The sequence below is a fragment of the Dasypus novemcinctus genome, chromosome 23, assembly GCF_030445035.2.
Source record: "Dasypus novemcinctus isolate mDasNov1 chromosome 23, mDasNov1.1.hap2, whole genome shotgun sequence".
Classification (NCBI taxonomy): domain Eukaryota; kingdom Metazoa; phylum Chordata; class Mammalia; order Cingulata; family Dasypodidae; genus Dasypus; species Dasypus novemcinctus.
The window spans coordinates 70,579,840-70,602,597 of NC_080695.1; the positions used below are offsets into that span (position 1 = coordinate 70,579,840).

Below are 22,758 nucleotides of genomic sequence, written 5' to 3' on the forward strand. Positions count from 1 at the left end.
TTGGGACTGCAGTGTTACCACAATCTACCATTTGTGCCTTTTTTAAAAAGAAATGTCTTTGATGAGACCTCCAGGCCCCAAGGCTGCCAGCCACAAGTGATGCTGCTGGGAATGAAGCTGGACAGTGGGGTCAGATCTGCTGGGTGTCAGTGCAGGGTCTGGCACCATAGTAAGTGCTGGCATTTATGCTAAGCATTTTACATGTACTGTCTCATTTAAACCTCAGAACAATCCTGTGTGGTTGCCTTGCAGCATTTTTATTTATGTTTTAAGGTGTAGAAATGGAAGAACCAGGCAGTGTAACTCCAAGCCCCAACACACCATATTGTTCTCATTAAAAATGAGTCTTGCAGTCAACTGCTCTGAAATTTCAACTGGGCCTAGAGCTGCAGGGTGCTTAAGAGTTACCTCCTGAGAGGCTCCATGTCATTCAAATGTGGCCACTCTCTAAGCCAAACTCAGCATGTAAATGCATTACCTTCCCCCCAGCATGGGACAAGACTCCTGGGGAAGAGCCTCCCTGGTGCTGAGGGATTACTACCATTCACTAACTGATGATTCCACTAGAAAAAGACCTGAATAAAAGGGGGAAATGGTAAAGACAAATGAGTTTATATGGCTAAGAGACTTCAAAATGAGTCAGGAAGTCATCAGAGGGGTCACACGCACACCTCAGCAGGATCCCAGAAACAGGTGAAGTAGATGCAACCCCAGGTACTAGTGCTCCTGAGGGCTATGGAGATCCACAGATTCTACAGTCATGGCAGATGGCTCTGGAGTTCAGTGCCTTGTAAGTGGGCCCTACTTTGTAATTTGTGTTCCTGAGTGTGATGGAGTTGGACTCAGATGTGACCTTTCTACATATGCCTCTTCTGTCACTTTTACTGAACCTGTAGTTGGCGCTGGGGTTGGTGTATACTCAGGAGACTTGAATCTCTGGACTTGCCATGTGCCAGCAGGACCCTGAGCCTCAGCAGAGTTGCAACTCCTACTCTCTGGTTTGTTGGACTTACCCAGATCAGCTAACAAGGAGGTGAAGATGGTCAGCCACTACACCAGGGAACTGAGAGTGCCTACAGCTCCAAGCAGGAGAATCGCATCCATCAGCCATGTGGAATCTAAGCCCCCTCTCAATAAAGAGGTGAAGTAGACATCACCATCCCAGGGTCCACAGGATGGAGGAATAAAATATGGATTAGAGTGGACTTACTGGTATTCTACTACAGAACTATTGTGACTAGTATTGGAAGAAACTGTAGCATTGACAGGGAGAAAGTGGCCATAGTAGTTGCTGAGGGCAGGGAGAGGGAAGAAGAGATGTGATGTGGGGGCATTTTCGGGACTTGGAGTTGTCTTAAATGATATTGCTAGGACAGATGTCGGCCATTATATATCCTGCCATAAGCCACTGAATGTACTGGAGGAGAGTGTAAACTATAATGTAAACTATAATCCATGCAGTGCAGCAGTGCTCCAAAATGTATTTACCAAATGCAATGAATGTGCAATGATGAAAGAAGTTGTTGATGAAAGAAGTTCTTGAAGAAAGAAGTTGAGGAGTGGGGATGGGGGTGGGGTATATGGGAACCTCATATTTTTTAATGTAACATTTTTTGTGATCTATGTATCTTCAAAGAAAACAAAAATTGTTTTTAACAAACAAGTCTTGGGAGTGCAAGATGCTACTGCAAAATGTCATGTTTCATTTAAAAGGCTCATTCTTTTTCTTACCCTTCATTTATATAGTACAGAAAATTTCAAACATATACAAAAGTAGGTTGGTCTTGGAAGGTCTCCCACCTTCTGGATTGTGCTTACCACATTTTTGTGCAATAGTTCAACATTTTTTTCTACCACATTTTTGTGCAGTAGTTCAACAGGTGGTTAAATCTACAGCTTCCTGTCCAAGACCATAGCTGGAGTCACATGAACACATGAGCCTAGTCAGAATTGGGAGGGGCTGTAAACACTAAAACACACACCAGATTTCAAAGCCTTAATATGGAAAAAAAAAAGATTAATTACATATAAAATTATCACATATTAATATAAGTGAAATATTATTAAAATTAATTTTACTTTTTAGACTTTTTATGTGGCTTCTGGAAAATTTTAAATAACACATATACTGCCCACTGGCCCTTGCATAAGCCTCAGAAGTCACACGATATCTGATTGTTCCTCTTTTTCAATGGATCCAGAGGTTTGGAGTTATGGGTCTCAAGAATTCATAAACAGGAAGCAGACTTGGCTCAATGGATAGAGCATCCACCTACCACATGGAAGATCCAGGGTTCAAACCCTGGGCCTCCTTGACCAGTGTGCAGCTGGCCCATGCGCAGTGCTGATGCATGCAAGGAATGTTCCTGTAAGGAGAGCCACCCGGTGCAAAAGAAAGTCCAGCCTGCCCAAGAGTGGCGCTGCACACACAGAGAGCTGATGCAGCAAGATGACGCAACAACAACAAAGAGACACAGATTCCCAGTGCCACTGATAAGGATACAAGTGGACACAGAAGAACATACAGTGAATGGACACAGAGAACAGACAACTGGGGCGGGGAGGGACGGGGAGGGACGGGGAGGGACGGGGAGGGGAAGGGGAGAGAAATAAATTTAATTTAATTTAAATTAGAAAAAAAAAGAATTCATAAATTTCCAATGAAAATTCACCCCGCTCATGGGGAGGTGGAAGAAAAGAGGTTCTAACCAATGCAGGGTCTCAAACCCACGACCCTGAGATTCAGAATCTCATGCTCTAGAGACTGAGCTAGCCAGGCCTCACTGAATAGTCTGTAGAAACCTGCACAAGGAAAGGCAAGCATTGGCACTACCTGTGAGGAGCTAGAGGAGGAAGAGAGGAGCACTCCAGCTCTGGCAGTATCCTGGCCTGGAGAAGCTACATGCGCCCTCCCAGGCCTCCCAGTCAGCAGGTGGCGCTCCGTCTCCACGGGCCTGGAAGGCTCTAAGCGAATCCCGCCACCAAGGCTGTGCCCAGGTGTTGGGAGACGCATTCTCCCGTGCGTTCCGGGTCTGCAGAACACAAATTACAAAGTAGGACCCACTTACAAGGCGCTGAACTCCAGAGCCATCTGCCATGACTGTAGAATCTGTGTGTCCAACTTACATGAGACCACATCGCCTACAGTATTTTTTGAGCACCTGCTGTGTGCCACACCCTGGAAATACATCAGTAAACCAAAGGAATTTATTTATTTATATTTTTTATACAATTTTACTGAAGTATATGCTGTATGAACATACATAAACAATAAGTGTATTTAAAATTTGTGAATTTACAAAACAGACATGCACGCTCCTATACGTCTCCTCACCACCACTTCATATGAACCTGGGACTTCTTATGTGGGATCCAGCACTCAACCACTGAGCCACATCTGCTCCCCCACCCAATTATTAAAACCATATTAAAGTATTATATATTCTTTATCATTCAGGAGAAAACATTCCCACATTTGTCCTGTTAACCATAGGCCAGCATCTACCACTGGATTCCCTGTGTTATACTGCCCCATCTTTGTACAGTCTGTTCAAAGTGTATACTCAGTGGCTCTCATTTTCATGACAGACTTGTGCTGTCATCACCTCAATCAATTTTTGAACGTTTTCATTACTCCAAAAGGAAAAACCCATACCCACTTATACCTCCCATTGTTGTCCCTAAGTATTGAAAAAAAATCTTGCCATTGCTGCAAAATATTACAATACTACTGTTAACGAACGTCCATAAACTACATTAGTTGTAATTTTCCCATATATCACCATATTCTTAGCACTTTGTAAAAGAAGAGCATTCTTATATTTATACTATTACATAAAATCTTCATTCACCATCCAAATCACTATGTTTTACATTCCCTAGCTTTTCTCTAGTTTCCTTTCGGTTGACATTTACGTCCACAAACTACCCCTTCCAGCCACAATCACATTTATCAATCAGCAGTATTAGTTATACTCATTATAATGTGTTACTCTCAACTCTGTTCATTTCCACGCTTTTACAATTAACCTTATTAATAATGCGACATACTTTAAGCATCATCTCCCACTCTCAACCCACTTTCTATTTCCTGGTAATCTATACTCTAGAGTTTGCCTCTGTGAATTTACTCATCATATTTATTAATAGTCCATATTAATGAGACCATACAATATTTGTCCTTTTGTGTCTGGTTTATTTCATTCAACATAATATCCCCTAGGTTCATCCATGTTGTCCTATGCATCCCAATTTCATTTCTTCTTAAAGCTGAACAGTATCCCATTTTATGTATATACCACATTTTGTTTACCCATCGATCAGTTGATGGGCACTTGGGCTGCTTTCATATTTCAGCAATTGTGAATAATATTGCTATAAACATGAGTGTGCAAATGTCAGTTTGCCTCCTTGCTTTCACTTCTTCTGAATATATTCCTAGTAACAGGATTGCTGGATCATACAGCAATTTTATATTCAGCTCCTTGAGGTACTGCCAAACTGTCTTCCACAAAGGCTGCTACATTCCCACCAACAGTGAAGGAGTGTTCCTGTTCCTCCACATCCTTTCCAGCACTTGTAGTTTTCTGATTTTTAATAATGGTCATTCTATAAGGTATGAAATGGAGTCTCATTGTAGTTTTGGCTTGCATTTCCCTAATAACTAGTGATGCTGAGCTTTTTTTAAAGTGTACTTTTTGTCCATTTGTATTTCCTCTTTGGAGAAATGTCTGTTCAAGTCTTTAGCCTATTTTTAAGTTGGGTTATTTGTCTTTTTAGATTGAGTTATGATCTCTTTATATAACATGGCTATCAAACCCTTATTGAATATGTGGTTTCCAAATATTTTCTCTCATTGAGTAGAATGCCTTTTTACTTTCTTGACAAAGTCTTTTGAAGAACAAATGTGTTTAATTTTGCGGAGGTCCCGTTTATTTATTTTTCTTTTGTTGCTTGCGCTTTGAGTGTCAGGTTTAAGAAACTACTGCCTACCACAAGATCTTAAAGAGGTTTTCCTACATTTTCTTCTGGGAGTTTTAGCTTTTATATTTAGGTCCTTGATCCATTTTAAGTAATTTTTGTATAATGTGTGAAATAGGGGTCCTCTTTCTTCTTGTTCGATATGGCTGTCCAGTTCTCCCAGCACCATTTGTTGAATAGACAGCTCTGGCCCAGCTGGATGAGCTTGACAGCCTTGTCAGGAATCACTTGACAATAGATGTGAGGGTCTGAGTTCTCAGTTCAGTTCCATTGGTCAATATGTCTATCTTTATGCCAGTGCTATACTGTTTTTACCACTGTAGCTAAGTAATATGCTTTAAAGTCAGGAAGTGAGAGACCTCCAACTTCACACTTCTTTTTAAAGACATTTTTGGTTATTTGGGGCCCTTTACCCTTCCAACTAAATTCAATAATTAGCTTTTCCATTTCTGAAAAAGGGGGGGTTGCTATTGGGGTTTTTATTGGGATTGTGTTGAATTTGTAAATCAGTTCGGGTAGAATTGACATCATAATGATACTTAGTCTTCCAGTCCATGAACATGAAATATCCTTCCATTTATTTAAGTCTTCTTCTGTTTCTTTTAGCAATGTTTTATAGTTTTCTGAACACAGGTCCTTTATGTCTTTGGTTAAGTTTATTCCTACATATTTGATTCTTTTCATCACTGTTATAAATGGAATTTTTTCTGCTTTCCTCCTCAGATTGCTCATCAATAGTGTATAAAAATACTACTGATTTTTGCATATTAATCTTGTATACTGCCACTTTGCTGAACTAGTCTATTAGTTCTAATAGATTTGTCATGAATCTTTCAAGATTTCTTAGACTTAGGATCATATCATCAGTGAATAGTGAAAGTTTTACTTCTTCCTTTCCTATTTGGGTGACTTTTATTTCTTTATCCAGCCAATTGCTCTAGCTAGGAATTCTAGCACAATATTGAATAACAGTGGTGACAGTGGACAACCTTGTCTTATTCCTGGGTCTCAGCAGGAAAGCTTTCAGTCTTGCACCCTTGAGTATAATGGTAGCTGTAGGTTTTTCACATATATGCACTTTATCATATTGAGAAAGCTTCCTTCTATTCCTATCTTTTGGAGTGTTATTATCAAGAAAGGATTCTGTATTTTGTCAGATGTCTTTTCTGAAACAATTGAGAGATCATGTGATTTTTCTTCTTCGATTTATTGATGTGGCTTATTACACTAATTGATTTTCTTGTATTGAAAAACCCTTGCATACCTGGGATAAAACCCACTTGATTATTTTAATGTGCTTTTGGATTCAGTTTGCAAGTATTTTGTTGAGGATTTTTGCATCTATATTCATTAGAAATATTGGTCTATAATTTTCTTTTTTTGTAGTATCGTTGTCTGGTTTTGGTATTAGAGTGATGTTGATTTCATAGAATAAGTTTGGTAGGTTATTTCCTTTTCAATTTTTTGGAAGAGCTTGAGCAAGATTGGCATTAGATCATCTTTGAATGATTGGTAGAATTCATCTGTGAAGCCATTTGGTCCCGGGCTTTTCATCTTTGGGAAGTCTGTGGTGACTGTTTCAATCTCTTTATTTGTAGTTGATTTGTTGAGGTCTTCTGTTTTTTCTAGGTTGTCCGTGTGTTTCTAGGAATTTGTCCATCTCCTCTACATTGTCTACTTTTTTTGGCATACAGTTGTTCATACTATACTCTTATGATCTCTTATTTCTGCGGGGCCAGTGGTAATGTTCCCCCTCTCATTACTGATTTTATTTGCATCTTCTCTCTTTTTTCCTTTGTCAGTCTAGCTAAGGCTTTGTCAATTTTGTTGATCTCAAAGAACCAACTTTTGGTTTTGTTGATTCTCTCTAATTCTGCTCTGGTCTTTATTATTTCTTTCATTCTGCTTGGTTTGGTCTTCAATTTTAACTGTTTCTTTTTCTCAAACTTTTATTGAAAAAACCAAGGGGGTGTGCTGGATTCCTTTTCAGAAAAATCATTTCTCATGCCAGTGAAGGCGGTGGACACAACCTTCCACCTGAGCTGAGGATGTTCTCTTCTCTAACTTAAGCTCCCCCGAGTACATCATGGCTAGGACTGGGGTCAAACTCTTGGCATCAGTGTCTTGGCAAGAGTGCTGAAAGCCAGCCATCAGACAGAGGACGGACTTGTGGATGGAGCCTTGTCCTGCACAGCCCCATACACACTCTGGCCCACCTTAATTTTGTCAGCTTCACTAAAGTAAGGGTCCTGGCTGCTGACATGCTTGTCCATGGCTTCAAGAGAACCCATGCCAGGTGTTTCTTCAGCCGGATCTCCTTTAATGTGAGCATTGAGTTTGACGGTTTAACCCAGTGCTTCATTCCATCTGTGCACAAACCCACACGAGCATGGTTTTAGGGAAGATTCTCCTATCCCTGTTAGAATACTCTCCTTCCCATTTTCAGTTATTATTTTTTTTTGCTTGTTGCAATTAAATTTTTTTTAAAAAGCCCAGCGAGCGCTCGACTACAGTTGGTCCCCACCTCCCGGCCTCTGAGAGAGAATACGCCCAGACCTCCTAGACCCGCTCCCCAGAGCCCCGGCACCCGAGTCCCCGAGAATGCAGGGCCTTCCCGCCACCAGGGCACTCGCCAAGTCACTCGCCAGCGTTGGCTAGACCCCGAATCCCGGACTGACCTCATGGCCCCTGCAGACGAGCCCCTTCTCATCCTGGAAGAACTTGAAAGTCACTGCTGTGGCTACTTCAAAATAGAAATCCAAGCAGAAACGCATCCACAGTCTTTCCGAGTCAGCGGTACCATTGGCCCATTTCGCAGTCAGCTCTCCTGCAAGTGCCTCTTATGTTCTTAGGTATTTACAGATCAAAGGTACAACGTCTGTGTTCCACATTTTCTTTTTTTAACCCATTTTCTCTTTTTCTCTTTTTTAATGCCTTTTTTCTTTAAAGATACATAAATCACACAAAATTTTACATTAAAAAATGTAAGAGGGCGGTGGACTTGGCCCGGTGGTTAGGGCGTCCGTCTACCACATGGGAGGTCCGCAGTTCAAACCCCGGGCCTCCTTGACCGTATGCAGCTGGCCTATGCTCAGTGGAGTGCCCTGCCACGCAGGGGTGTCCTCCGCGTAGGGGAGCCCCACGTGCAAGGAGTGCGCCCTGTAAGGAGAGCCGCCCAGTGCAAAAGAAAGTGCAGCCTGCCCAGGAATGGTACCGCACACACGGAGAGCTGACACAGCAAGATGACACAACAAAAAGATTCCCAGGCTGCTGACAACAACAGAAGCAGACAAACAAGACGCGGCAAATAGACACAGAGAACAGACAACTGGGGCGAGGGGGAGAAGGGGAGAGAAATAAATAAATAAATCTCTTTTTTTTAATGTAAGAGGTTCCATATACCCCACTCCCCCAACCCCCACTCCTCCCACATCAACAACTTCTTTCCTTGGTGTGGTACTACATTTTCTTTTACATTTTGACTTGTAGACTTTCCATTTTGCTAGTGTCCTTTTTCTCCCCTCCCTTCTCTCTGTCCCTAGGGTTAACAGCTCGATAGTATCCTTTCCCACTGTTTCCTTTCTTCCATAATCTTACAGTAAGAGTTCGGGACTTAGATGTTTCACTCATTTTATAAACACTGGACCATCCAAACAAATCTGCTCGTGCCACATCTCTCTTGTGCTGGGATCTTCCAAGACAACCAGTAATGAGCCAACATTCTTTTCCGAGGTTGAAAAGTATTTAATGGAACCCAATGTATTCAATGCTTCCCCACTGATGGCCACCCCGTGTGGTGTTTTGTATTTAACCATATCAATCTTTACTACAGGGAAGCAGATTTGGCTTTCCCCTACCACATGGGAGGTCCAGGGTTCAAACCCAGGGCCTCCTGACCCATGGGGTGAGCTGACCCATGCCAAATGCTGATGCACAAGGAGTGCCCTGCCACGCAGGGGTGTCCCCCACGTGCAAGGAGTGTGCCCTGTAAGGAGAGCCAGCCGGTGCAGAAAAAAGCACAGCCCGTCCAGGAATGGCTCTGTACACGTGGAGAGATGATGCAACAAAAAGAGACACAGATTTCCGGTGCCACTGACAATAATATAGGCAGACACAGAAGAACACAGAGCAAATGGACACAGAGAGCAGACAACTGGGGGAGGGGGAAATAAAAAATCTTTTAAAAATTCTTTACTGCAATAAAACATCCTTGGACACACTTCTATTTCTCCAGACGGATTAATGCAAGTGGAACTTGTGGGTTAAAGACAGTTTATTTTCAACATCCTTAACAGATCGCTTAAAAAAGGAGGAGGGTGGGGAGGGCACTCTCTGAAACAAGGTGAACAAGAGTAATTGCCTTGGTCCAAAATACAGCCATACCTGACCAGCTACCCCAGGTGGGACTCGAACCCACAATCCCTGGCTTAGGAGGCCAGTGCCTTATCCATTAGGCCACTGGGGCTCTCTAGCCAGTGACCAGTGGATCAGTAAAAGAAGGAATAATTCACCACTGGTGGCCAGAAAGCTGTCCAAGAATTGGTTTGGCCATTTTCTCAAGAAAACTTTGCAGAGTTCCTGTAATGTACTAGCCCTTAGTCAAATCATGGGGGAGCCAGCGCCATCCTTTCCCTGTGTGCCATAATTGGAGTCTTGACCATTGTCCAAGAGACGTAGGTGGCCCCTAAGAGTCTATCCTGGATCTTGCTTTTCCAGTCAAGGGGTATACTGAGCATCAAAGAAAACCTCTCCACTTGGGGTTGCCCTAAGTTGAAGCCCCAGACATCGCAGAGTTTTCCTGGCAACCCACCCCTCTTAATTGCTAGGGGAAAAGCAGCTGTGGCTTGTAATTGATCCAATGCCAAAAATATCGGGGAAATCAAAGCTACTCAAGATTTTCTCTCCATCCTCCCACCCCATAGGGCTTCCAGGATCTCAGAGATAACCCCCTCCCCCTTTACCATGTATCTTTCTTACAACGAGATTAACCTACTTTGCATATTCAAGTGTCCCCAATAACAGCTTTTATAGCTGAAATTTTTTAAATGCCCAGGATCCAATTAGGCACCACCTACTGCATTTAGCTATCGGGTGTTTGGGTTTTCTTTAGTTTAGAAACAGTCCCTTTCTCAAAGACTGTCAATCAGTGGATGACTATAAAGAGGCCAGACCAGATGTCCTGGAGAATGTCCCACGGACTGGGGTTTTCTCTTTGTTTCCTCTTCATCAACCTCAGGTTCAATGTTTTTGCCAAGAACCGTGCGCTGGGGACGCCGAGTCCTCCCCTCTGCGCCCCGGCAGGTGGTCCGCGGCTGTCCCAGGGCTGGGGCGCCAAGGCTGACCGCCTGGGTAAGGGAGGCTTTCACCACCCCAATATCGTCTCACTATTACCCGAGTAGAACTCCGCGCGTCTCTTCTTGCCTTCATCCTCGGCAGCCTGCTCCTCTCTGCCCTGCAGCGAAGGCGCCCTGCCCGGAGTCCTCAGTCGATCTTTCGAGACCGCGGGGTGGAGGCGGCGATGGGGGACGATTTTGCTGCTCAAAAGCTGGAGAGGGACGGATGCCTTGGGGTCCCCAATTCCTAGGAATCACACCTCTCCAGACACTCTTCTGAAGCGGAGGAGCGACTGAGGCGGGTGTGTTTCTCCGCATACCAAGCTGAGTTTGGTCTGTCGGGACGCCGCCTCCCGCAGCGGGTCCTGGGCCCTGCCCTCGGGTCATGCACAGCATCTCCCACCTGAGGACTGGCTCGCCCTGCGCCCTCCCCTGCCTCCCGCCCTGGACTTCCCTGGGAGCGCGCCCAGCTGGGGCTGCGGGAACCTGGATCGCCGCCCGCCGCGCGCGCCTCCCGTGAGAAAGGAGCAGGTTCCCCCTTCTTGCCCCCGCGCCCCTGCACTCGGCACCTCTGTCCCTCGGCCGTATATAATCTAAAGAGCGCGCGCAGGGGTCCACGGGTCCACGGGCCAAAGATTTCAGGGGGTCGTGAGCTTGAATTGAAAAATATCAACTTATCTTCATTTTCTCTGACCTCCGACGTTGAGGGTCATAAAACTACCTGCCGCGACGTTCTGCGAAGGGGCCCGCGGTTTTCAGGCGACTGGCAAAGGGGCCCGTGCAGCGTAAAAGGGTTAGGAGGCCCCGAGCGCGGGGCGCGGGCGCGGAACCCTCGGGCGCTCCCGCCGTCTCGCTGGCCACGCAGGGGCCGCGCCCTCGGGACCTAGGTTCCTTCAAGGAGCGACCACCCTGGCGTCCCCGAGTCTTCGGAATCTCACTCGGCCCCATGGGGGGGGGGGGGGGTGTGCTCCAGGAGGGTGCACCCCTAGGTTTTCTTCTGGGGTGAGTCGGACGGCTGCTTCAGCCCCACTGAACGGCCCGTCAGACCCCGCCCGCCCGGCCCCAGCCGCTGGAAGTGAGGCCTGCCCGCTCCGGGAGGCCGTCAGGCCACGGTCACCCACCCACGAGCTCTGCCTGGCGACCTTCGGTTCCGCGGGGGGCGGCGGTCTCTGTCCAGCGGCGGCGCAGAGCCAGGGAGGGCCAGGGCGGGAGGGGAGGGGGAGGGGGATGGGGAGAGAGGGGAAGGGAGGGAGGGGGAAAGGGAAGGGAGGGGGAAAAGCAGGGAGGGGGAAAGGGAAGGGAGGGGGAAAGGGAGGGGAGAGGGAAAGGGAGGGGAGAGGGAGTGAGGGGAAAGGGGAGGGGGAAAGGTAAAGAAAGGGAGGGAAAAAAGGAGGGGAGGGGGAAAGGAAGGGAGGGGAGGGGGAGGAGAAAGGAGCGGGGAGGATCTGCGCGGGTTCCGCGGCCGCGTTACCGCGGCCCGCACCCCGCCCTCCGGGGTCCACACCGCCGGAATCCGGAGCCGCCTCCGGGGTGACCATTCCTGTCCTTCCCACGCTGCGCTCGGGCGGACGAGCCTCCAGGCCTTCTCCCACGTGGACTCCCTCCTCCGGGCAACACAAAGGCGCGACCGTTCTTCCACCTGGGGGGGGTCCCCGCCGAGTCGCCCCCGCACAGCCCCGCATTCAGAGCCGAGCAGGCGACGTCCTCTCCCGGCTGCGCGAGCCCGCACTGGCCCGCAGCCCGGCTCCAGGCCCCCCACCCCCGCCCCGGGCTGGCGGCGCAGAGCAGTCCCTGGAGGCGGGCCCCGGCGAGGGAGGGCGAGGGCGCCAGGGGGGCGCGGGCCAGGGCACCCCGGGCTCCGCCGAGGGCCGCCGCCCGGCCTCCCGCGGTGAATCCCTGGCGCTCAGCGGGTGCCACCGCCGGCAACCGCGGGCCTTGAACTTCCCGGGTGTGAGAAGGGGACTCCCGGTCCCTTCGCGTCCTGGAAGCCCGGACCCGGGTCCCCCGCCGTGCGCCCTGCGGCGCCACCTCTCCGCGACCTCTGGCATCCCCGGATTCCAGGAAAAACCTACAAGCTTGAAAAGCCAGCTTGGGCTACGAGAGGTCATTGTTTCCCTCTGGGGAGTTCGAGGTCACACCTGAGGTCTCGGGGCGCAGAGAGCTGAGGAAAGAAAAGGAAATGTTTGTTGGATGAAAAGAAGGGCTCGTCCGGGATTTGAACCCGGGACCTCTCGCACCCTAAGCGAGAATCATACCCCTAGACCAACGAGCCACGGCGTACTTGTGCTTCGGGCGATCTTAGTGGCCCTAGTGACCGTCCCCCGGTCCCCAGAGAAAGGCGCAGCGGCGCAGGGAGGAGACTCCAGCTCCACCCGGAAGGGCCCGGCGCCCGGCGCGCTCCGCCCCGGCTGCAGCGGGCAGCGGCCCCCGCGCCCCAATCCCGCCGTCTCCGCCCACCACATACACCCCCGAGCGGGGCGGGGAGGGGGGCGCCCGGCTGCCAGCCTGCCTGTCGGCGCCACGCGGCAGGTCGCTGCGTCCCTTTACAGACGCCCTCGCAGCCGCGCGCGTCCCGGGGATTCGCTGCGGGCGCGGGATTCCCGCGAGGGCCCCCAGTCCAGCCGGACAGACGGACCTTCAGAGCCGACAGCGCCGCGTGGAGGTCTTTGGGCCGAAAAGGCAGCGCCCCCAGGGGCACCCTTGGGACTTCACTAAAAGCCAGCTGCGTGCGTAGAGCAGGCGCCCTGCTTTCCGCCTTTTCCAGCCAGCGCCCCGCGCGCGTCTCCAAAAGTTTCCTCCCCCAAGTCCAAACCAGAGGACGACTCGCCCAACGTGGGGCTCGAACCCACGACTCTCTGAGATTAGGAATCTCCAGCTCTGCCGACTGAGCTAGCTGGGCGCCCGCGGCGGGGGGCGCAGCGTCTGCAGATCAGCGGCGCGGCGCGAGGGTGGCGGCAAACAGGCGAGCCAGCCCTGGACCCCACGTCCTCGTCCCCTCCTGGGTCCCGTCCCTCCCGGCCACCTCCTGCCCCGCGGGTCCCGTGCGGAGGTCGAGCCTGCGGGGCAGCAGGGACCGCAGGAGAGGCGCGTGGAGGCAGGCCGGGCCTGGCTGCGGGATGCTTGTGGGCGCCTGTCGGCGTGTCCCAGCGTGACCCGCCCCGCCGTCCCGCTCCGTGCCAGGCCCGTGGCGCCCCCCGTGCCGCCGGCCCCTTCCCTCCCGCCCGCTCGGGGGCCCCGGGGCCTGGACCGAGGAAGCAGGGGCCGCGCGGCGGTGCCCACCGGGAGGCGGACGCTGCTCGCAGGAGCCGGAGCCGCCTCCTTCTCCCGCGAAAATGCAAAAGGCTCTCCCTAAGAGAAGCGCGAGCCCGGGTTCGGGGTCCGAGACGTGCGCAGCCAAAGGGCGATCGCGTCACCAGAAGAGGCGGGTGTGCGCGCCCCTCAGCTCCTCTCCACGTCCTTCCCCGCCTCCAAGCCCGTTTGCCGGCCGGGACCTGGTGCGGGGAGGAGCAGCGCGGACGCCGAGGGGAAGGGGTACCCGAGCGATGCGGCGGTCGCGCTCCTCTCCCCATCGCTCCCTCTTCGCTATCCTCTCCTCCACCCCCGGGCGCGATTCGCGACCTCTCCGGCCTCTCCCTTCTCCACTTTCTAACCGCGCAACACCCGGGTCCAGGGCAGTCCACGCGGCCCGGCTCCCACCAGCCCCACCCGAGCACGCCCAGGCCGGGGACCCCCGCTGCCTCGGCTGCTCGGACTGGACCTGCAGAGACCCGGGGCCGCGTTGTCGCCCACTCCCGCGCTCCCCGCCGTCACTCTAGATCCCTGTCCACGCAGGAGGAGGCCGGAGACCGGCCGGAGTCGCGCGCAACGGCCACCGGAACGAGGCCCCACGGGCAGCCGCGGGCGCCCCTGATTCCGGAGCCGAGAGTCCGCGGGCGCGGCGTCTGGGGCTGTCAGTCTCTGGAACCGGATCCCCAAGGCGCCCCCTCCCTTCGCCCTCACCCCAGGCCAGAGCTGGACCGAGGTGGCGCTGCTCGCCTGGGCGCTCCCGGCGCGCCCGCAGCTCCCTCGAGCTTTCCTCCGTCTCCCCCCAGCCGGAACCCCGGCTCCGAAAGGTTCCGGATGGGCCAGCACAGCCCTGGGCTCCTGCTCTCCCTGCTCCGCGGAAAATGCCTGTGATGTTGGAAAGGGCTTCGGGTCGGGGACTTCTACCACCCCAGGCAGAATCACAGTTGTGAGCCGAGCTGGAGCGTATGGGAAAGGGCGCCAGGGGAGCGCACCAAGCTGCCCTGGGCTTGCTGCCCGCTGCCGCCCCGGGTGCTGAACGATAAAATCAATGCCTGAGTCTTCAGCTGAGAAGAGTGAGTCTTGGGGTAGGATGTCCACGGCCTGTTCCTCGGAACCTGCGAATGCGTTAGGCGCCGTGGCAAGAGCGGTTCAAGGTCGCAGGTGGGACTCAGGTGGTTCAGCCGCTGGCTTGGAGACGGGGAGATTGCCCTGCATTATTCAGGTGGGTCCAGTGTAACCACATAGTCCTGGAGAGGCAAGAAGGAGGCAGTAGAGCCCCGGGGAGCTGGCGGACAAGGAGAACTCCACTAACGCTTCCGCCTTTAAAATGAAGGAAGGGACCAAGAGCCAGGGAAGTCGGCGGCTTCTAGAAGCTGGCAAAGGCTCCCCTAGAACCGCTCCCCTAGAACCGCCCGAAGGCACGCGGTCCTGGGCAAATCTTAATTTTTAGCCCACTGAGACCCATTTCGGACTTCTATAGGATCATGGTATTGTGTTGGTTCAAGCCACTGTCTCAGTGGTCATTTGGAACATCAGCAACAGGAAACTAACACAGGCTCCCTTCCCGGGTGGGACCCAAGTGCCTTCCTGCTAGGAAAAGGAAAGTCGGAGCCATGGGGCCAGGGTGCCTAGCTGTGGATGTGGGGGTTACACAAAAACCCCTGGCAAGCAGCTGCCCTGCTTCTCAGTCGGCGCTTGAGGATGGCGCTGCCAGGAGATTGAATTTCCGAGGTCCAGCTCTCAAAGTTTCCCCCTGGAGAAGATCTGGCCTCCGGAGCCTCCAGGACCTTAGACAGAATCTGAGTTCCATGGAGGTTTTGTTTTGTTTTTCAGCATGGTGAGAAGCTGATGAGGAGGTATCAGTGACATCAAGAGAATGAGGGAGTCAGAACTGTGGATACAAGAGACATGCTAGGTACAAGGAATATAGAACGTCCAAAGGTCCTGGGGTGAGAGCATTTCATCAGGACTGCAACTGAATGCAGGAGAACAAGGAAAGATGGGGAAGACAGGATAAGCAATTTGGATTGGATTTTTTTTTTAACCTAAGGAAAATGAGAGCCAATGTAGGGCTTGAGTAGAAGATCATGATCTGACTTATGTTGTTGTTTTAAATATCTCTAGCTGTGTTGTGTGGCCAATCAATCCAGGAGGCATCTGCTGGAGAGAAGTGGTCAGATTCTGGATATACTTGGAAGGTAAACTCTACAGAATTTCTCCATGGATTGGATGTGGGATATTTGAGAAAGAGAGGAGTCAAGGATGACTCCAAGGTTTTTGGCCTAAACCATTGGAAGAATGGAATTTTCCTTTATAAGGGAGAGCAGGCTATGGTTTGAGGGGATGATCAAGATTTCATTTTTGAGCACCTTGAAAATGTCAAATTTTCAAAGCTGACACCAATCCTCTTCCCTTCTTCTGGGACCAGATGTGCCAACTCAGATGTGCCAACACCACCGGCCCTTGATCAGAGCAAGTCAGGGTTGGGGCTGGGAGCCCAGGACTCAGCCTATAGGAAAGTAAGTCCTGTGCAGGCTCATTGATCTATTGATGTGTTTCCTGCTTTGGCTGGAGCCCAAGTTCACAACTTGAATGAGCTAAACTCCTGCTTCACTTCACCTTTTCTCCCTTCAAAAATGATGAGCTGTGGTCCCAGAGCAGAGGGAGACAAAGAAGTCCTGGAGGTCGGATCCTCTCCATGTGTCCACACAGATGAAAGGAAAATGCTCCCAAGTGCCACAAAAGAGGAGCTGCAAAATGGCCTATTTGAAAATCAGCCCAACATCTCTAATTTGTTTTTAATTAAAAAGGTTTAATTAGCAACTTTCTTTCTGAAATGACAAATGCAGTATTGGCATGGGTAATTCGCAAGAACTGATGGCAAAAGTGAAATTGGTTCCATATTCCTGGAAGATGTTTTAGTAATACACTGAAAATGCTGATAACCCTTTAGACTGAAAATGTGTTTTGTTATGTTTCCTCAGAAATACTCATGATCTACCAAAAGTGTGTAATCAATGGCTTTTAGAATAATCACAATGTTGTACATTCATCACAACAAAAAAATTTAGAACAATTTCATTACAATTATATGCTTTGTGAAATATACCTCATAAAATTCCTTAGTTAATAAATGTGCAAAAAAATAAAGATAACTGAAAAAATAAATAAATAATAGTTGTGCAAGAATAGCCACAAGTAGCAGCTATGTACAGCAGGGGAAACAGAGAGAATGAGAGGTAAAGAATTTTCTCATTTGTCTGGTTTTTGTTTACTATTATTATTATTGAAATAATGAAAATGCTCTAATAATGATTGAAATGATGAATGCACAGCTATGTGATTATACCAAATACCATTGATTGTATGTGGGAGGTTGTTGGTGTGGGAGGAGTGGGGTAGGGGGTGGGGAGTATACAGACCTCTCATATTTTTTAGTGTAACAGCTTTTTTGTGATGTATATATCTTCAAAAAAATACAGTTCACAAAAATGATGTGGTGGGGGGTGGGGAGTGGGTTATATGGGAACCTCTTATGTTTCTTGTTTTTTCATGTTTTTTAATGGAACATTCGTTGTCATCTATTAACTTTATTTTTTTTTTTTTTAAGATTTATTTTTATTTATTTAATTCCCCTCCCCTCCCCCAGTTGTCTGTTTTCTGTGTCTTTTTGCTGCGTCTTGTTTCTTGTTTCTTTGTCCGCTTCTGTTGTCGTCAGCGGCACGGGAAGTGTGGGCGGTATCATTCCTGGGCAGGCTGCTCCCTCCTTCGCGCTGGGCGGCTCTCCTTATGGGTGCACTCCTTGCGCGTGGGGCTCCCCCACGCGGGGGACACCCTGCGTGGCACGGCACTCCTTGCGCGCATCAGCACCGCGCATGGGCCAGCTCCACACGGGTCAAGGAGGCCCGGGGTTTGAACCGCGGGCCTCCCATGTGGTAGACGGACGCCCTAACCACTGGGCCAAAGTCCGTTTCCCATCTATTAACTTTAATACAAAAAAAGTGAGGGTTAATTTTTGAGATCTCAGTTCTATTCCATTGATCTATATCTCTGCCCTTGTGTCAGTGCCACACTGTTTTTTATTACCATGGCTTTGTAGTAAGTTTAGATTGGACAGCATGAGTCCTCAATGTCATTCTTCTTTTTCAAGATGGCTTTAGCTATTTGGGACTTACTGTTCCATATTTTAAAACTTTTAAGATTTATTTTGGGAAACGGACTTTGGCCCAGTGGTTAGGGCGTAGGTCTACCACATGGGAGGTCCGCGGTTCAAGCCCCGGGCCTCCTTGACCTGTGTGGAGCTGGCCCATGCGCAGTGCTGATGCGCGCAAGGAGTGCCCTGCCACGCAGGGGTGTCCCCCCGCGCAAGGAGTACACCCATAGGGAGAGCCGCCCAGCGCGAAGGAGGGAGCAGCCTGCCGAGGAATGGCGCCGCCCACACTTCCCGTGCCGCTGACGACAACAGAAGCGGACAAAGAAACAAGACGCAGCAAAAAGACACAGAAAACAGACAACCGGGGGAGGGGAGGGGAATTAAATAAATATAAATAAATATTTTTTTAAAAAAAGATTTATTTTATTTCTCCCCCCCTCCTCATTCCCCCCATTGTCTGCTCTCTGTGTCCATTCATTGTGTGTTCTTCTGTGCCTGCTTGTATTCTCATTATGCAGCTCCAGGAACCAATCCTGGGACCTTCCAGAGTGGGAGAGAGATGATTAGTCTCTTCCACCACCTCAATTCCCTGTTCTGCTACGTCTTCTTATTCTCTCTCCTCTGTGTTTCTTGTTGCATATCTTGCTGTGCCAGGAGGCTTTCTCGAGCTGGATGGCATTCCCACGCAGGGCAGCATTCCCGCGTGGGCCGGCACTCCACGTGGGCCAGCTTGCCCTCACCGGGGACCCTGGGCATCGAACCCTGGACCTCCTACATGGTAGATGGGAGCCAAATTGGTTAAGCCACATCCATTTCCCTGTTGCATATAAGTTTGATGATTGGTTTTTCCATTTCTCCAAAGAAGGTAGTTGGAAATTTGATTGGGATTGTAGTGAATCTATAAATTGTTCTGGGTAAGAGTGACATCTTCATGATATTTAGTCTTCCACTCCATGAACAGAGAATGTCCTTCCATGTATTTAGATCTTCTTTTATTTCTTACAGAAATGCTTTGCAGTTTTTACATCCTTGGTTAGACTTTGTGGCAGATTGAGATTATTTTATGAATCCCAAAAAGAAAAAGATTATGTTTGTAAACTATTCCTCTAGGCATGATACCTTTTAACTGCATTGAATTGAGCTGGGGGGTGGGGGATGGTTTATTAGATTACCTTTCAAGATTGATTTAGGGCTTTATTTTTTTCAGATTTATTTATTTTCTCCATTCCCATCCTCCCGCCCTGTTGTTCTTGCTGCCTGTTCCATTTGCTGTGTGATCTTCTGTATCTATTTCTCTTTTTGTCTTTTCTTCTCATTTCTTCTCCCTTAGGATTCAGGAGAGGTTCGCTGTCAGTTGCACCAGCTCAGTTCCTGGTCTCTGCTGGCTTCACCTTGACTGACCTGTTCCTCTCTCTTTTGTTGAGTCATCATCTTGCTGCGTGACTCACTTCCCCAGGCACTGGCCTGCCACAGGGACAGGCTTTCTCTTCCTCTTTTTCACCAGGAGGCCCCAGGGATCCAACAGGATCCTCCCACATGGTAGGTGGAAGCCCTATCACTTCCCCATTTAGGGCTTTTGATTTGCCTGTCAGTAGGCCTGACTCAGGTTGAGTCCCCACCCCTTTGCTGGGTCTGATAAAAACAGTAAGAGAGAGCTCTGTCATTTTTTATCCTGCCACGTGACGGAAAGGAGAAGGCTCAAACAGAGAGAGGCGACCCTTTTGCCTGAGATCTTACAGCTGACACTGGGAAGAGAGCAGAATAGCAGAGACTGAGACAGGAGGCCCAGAAGGAAGCAAGTCCTTGGCCAGGAGAGAGGAGTACAGGATCACCTAAGCAGGAAGCCTCAAGAGGCTGGGCTGATGGATCCCAAGAGGAAAGGGCGAGCCTGGAGGGGAAGGAGGGAGCAGCCAGAGATGGCCGCCATCTTGCTTCAACCCGTGGCAGCCGACTTTGGTGAGAAAGCACCTGTTATGGTGCCTTGGGTTGGACTTTCCATAACCTAGAAACTGTAATGTCTCACCCCCAAATAAGCCCCCATTATAAAAACTAACAGATTTCTTGTACTTTGCATCGGCACCCATTTGGCAGACTAATACAGACTTACTCCTAGATATTGAATTCTTCTAGTTTTTTTCTTGATTTCTTCTTCCTATTGTGCATTACTTGTGTATAGGAACAATACTGATTTTTTAAACAGATCAATTTTATTGATACATATTAATAAGGCATACAATTCACCCAAAGTGTACAATCAGTGGTATCTGATATAATCACATTGTTGTGCATTTGTCACTTCAATCATTATTAGAGCATTTTCATTATTTTGATAATAATAACAATAATAAACAAAAAACAGACAAACGAAAAAATTCTTCACCTCTCATTCTCTTTGCTTCCCCTGCTCTATATAGCTGTTATTTCTGATTCTTCTTGCATAATTAATTAATTTATTTATTTATTTATTTAGAGGTTTTGTTGAGATATATGAAATCTAACCAAACTGTATAATCAATGGTTTTTAGTATGATCACAATGCTGTGAATTCATGGCCACAAATTTTAGAACAATTTCATTACTTCAAAAAGAAAAACTCCACACAACTTAGCATTCCTTCCCCAGCCCTGCATAATCACTAATCTAATTTCATCTTTATAAATTTATTTATGTTTACATTTTATATAAATGGAATCATACAATATGCAGTACTTTGAGTTTGGTTTCTTTCATTTAGCATAATTGGTTTTTTTGGTCTACATTGGGGTGTAGTATTAACACACATTCTTCAGTATATGCAATTTTACCAATATTCATATTTCACATCGATTTTACTATGCTATACAGTTCCATGTTACATTTTTTAGCTTTTCTTTTAGTAATATACATAACCTTAGACTTTCACTGTAAACCACTTTTATACCCACATAATAGTCCTGCTAGTTACATGCATTATGTTGGGCCTTCACCTTTTCTATTCATTTCCAAAGAATAACACTCATCGTTTTTACCAATTCTGCACAAGTTAACCCTCAGTTTTCCATTCTCTAAACTCTATTTTCTGGTGGCCCATGAGATTAAGTAACGTATTTTCTTTATAGTAGTGCAATCATACAGTATTTGTCCTTTTATGTCTGGCTTGCTCCACTTAGCATAATTTCCTGCAGGTTCATCCATGTTGTCATATGCTTTATGACTTCATTTCTTCTTTTTTTAAAGATTTATTTATTTATTCCCTCCCCCCTTCCCCTCCTCTTGCCCTGCTGTTTTTGCTGCCTGTGTTGTCTTCTCTTCTCATTTTCTCTTCTCTGGAATTCACCGGGATTCGGACCTGGAGACCCCTGATGTGGAGAGAGGTTCCCTGTCAATTGCACCACCTCAGTTCCTGGTTTCTGCTGCACTTCAACTTGACCTTGCCTCTCTTTTGATGTGTCATCATCTTTCTGTGTGACTCACTTGCCCAGGCACTGGCTCACCACACAGACACAGCTTGCCGCACGGGCATGCTTTCTCTTTTTTTCCACCAGGAGGCCCCAGGGATCAACTCGGGTCCTCCCATAGGGTAGGCAGAAGCTCTATCACTAGAGCCACATCCACTTCCCCATTTCTTCTTACAGACACTTAATATTCCTTCTGGTATCAATGCACCACAATTTGTTTATCCATTCATTGGTTGATGGACACCTGGGTTGTTTCCAACTTTTGGCAATTGTGAATAAAGCTACTAACGAACATTGGTGTGCAGATATCTGTTCGCATCACTGCTCTCAGTTTTTCTGGGTATATACTCAGTAGTGGTATTGCTGGGTCATGTGGCAAGTCTATATTCAACTTTCTTAGGAATGGCCAAAGAGTCCTCCACAGTGACTGTACCATTCTACATTCCCCTAATAGTGAATAAATGTTCCTAACTCTCCACATCCTCTCCAAAACTTTTACTGCTCTTTTTAATAGTGGCCATTCTGATTGGTGTGAAATGACATCTCATTGTAGTGTAGATTTGCATTTACCTAATCACAAGTGATTGCGAACATTTTTGTATTCCTTCTTTGTACAAATGTCTAAATTTTTTGCCTATTTTTCTCTTTTAAAATTTTTTTGCTATTTTTTTTTGTTGCCCATTTTTTAATTGCACCATTTGTCTCTCTATTGTTGAGTTGTAGCATCTCTTTATATATCATGGATATAAACCCTTATCAGATATGTGAATTCCAAGTATTTTCTCCCATTGAGTCCACTGCCTTTTCACCCTTTTGACAAGGTCTTTTGAGGTGCAAAGGTGTTTAATTTTGAGGATATCCCATTTATCTATTTTCTTTCTTTTGTTGTGCACGCTTTGGGTGTAAGGTCCAAGAAATCACCATCTACCACAAGATCTTTAAGATGTTTCTCTACACTTTCTTCTTGTAGTTTTATGTTTCCTGGCTTTTATTTTTATGTCTTTGATCCATTTTGAGTTGAGTATTGCACATGGGTGAGAAAGGGGTTCCTCTTTCATTCTTTTGGTTATGGATATCCAGTTCTCCCAGCATTATTTGTTGAAGAAACTATTTTAACCCATCAACATGGACTTGGTAGGTTTGTTAATTTTTTTTTCAAAAACTAGTGGCCATAGAGGTGCGGGTTTATTGCTGGACTCTCAAGTCTATTCCACTGATCAGTGTGTCTATCTTTATGGCAGTACCATGCTGCTTTGACCACTGTAGCTTTGTAATATATTTCAAGGACAGGCAGTGAAATTCCTACCATGTTGCTCTCCTTTGTTAAAATGCTTCTGGCTATTTGGATGCACTTTCCCTCCCAAATGAATTTGGTAATTGCCTTTTCTATTTCTGTAAAGCAGGCTCTTGGAATTTTTATTGGTATTGCATATGAATCAATTTGGGTAGATTGACATTTTCACAATATTTAATCTTCCAATCCATAAACACTGAATGGCTTCCCATTTGTTTAGGACTTCATTTATTTATTTTAGCAGTGTTTTGTAGTTTTCTGCATGAAGTTCCTGTA

At 47.8% G+C, this 22,758-nt stretch overlaps 3 non-coding genes across 3 annotated transcripts; all 3 read right to left on the reverse strand.

Moving 5' to 3' along the window:
• Positions 1–9,372: 9,372 nt before the first annotated feature.
• On the reverse strand, positions 9,373–9,445 carry TRNAR-CCU (transfer RNA arginine (anticodon CCU)). The gene has a single exon. It is a non-coding gene; the product is annotated as a tRNA-Arg (tRNA).
• A 3,068-nt stretch (positions 9,446–12,513) lies between these two features.
• On the reverse strand, positions 12,514–12,585 carry TRNAP-AGG (transfer RNA proline (anticodon AGG)). The gene has a single exon. It is a non-coding gene; the product is annotated as a tRNA-Pro (tRNA).
• Positions 12,586–13,137: 552 nt separating this feature from the next.
• On the reverse strand, positions 13,138–13,212 carry TRNAR-CCU (transfer RNA arginine (anticodon CCU)). Its single transcript has one exon. It is a non-coding gene; the product is annotated as a tRNA-Arg (tRNA).
• Between the last annotated feature and the right edge of the window lie 9,546 nt (positions 13,213–22,758).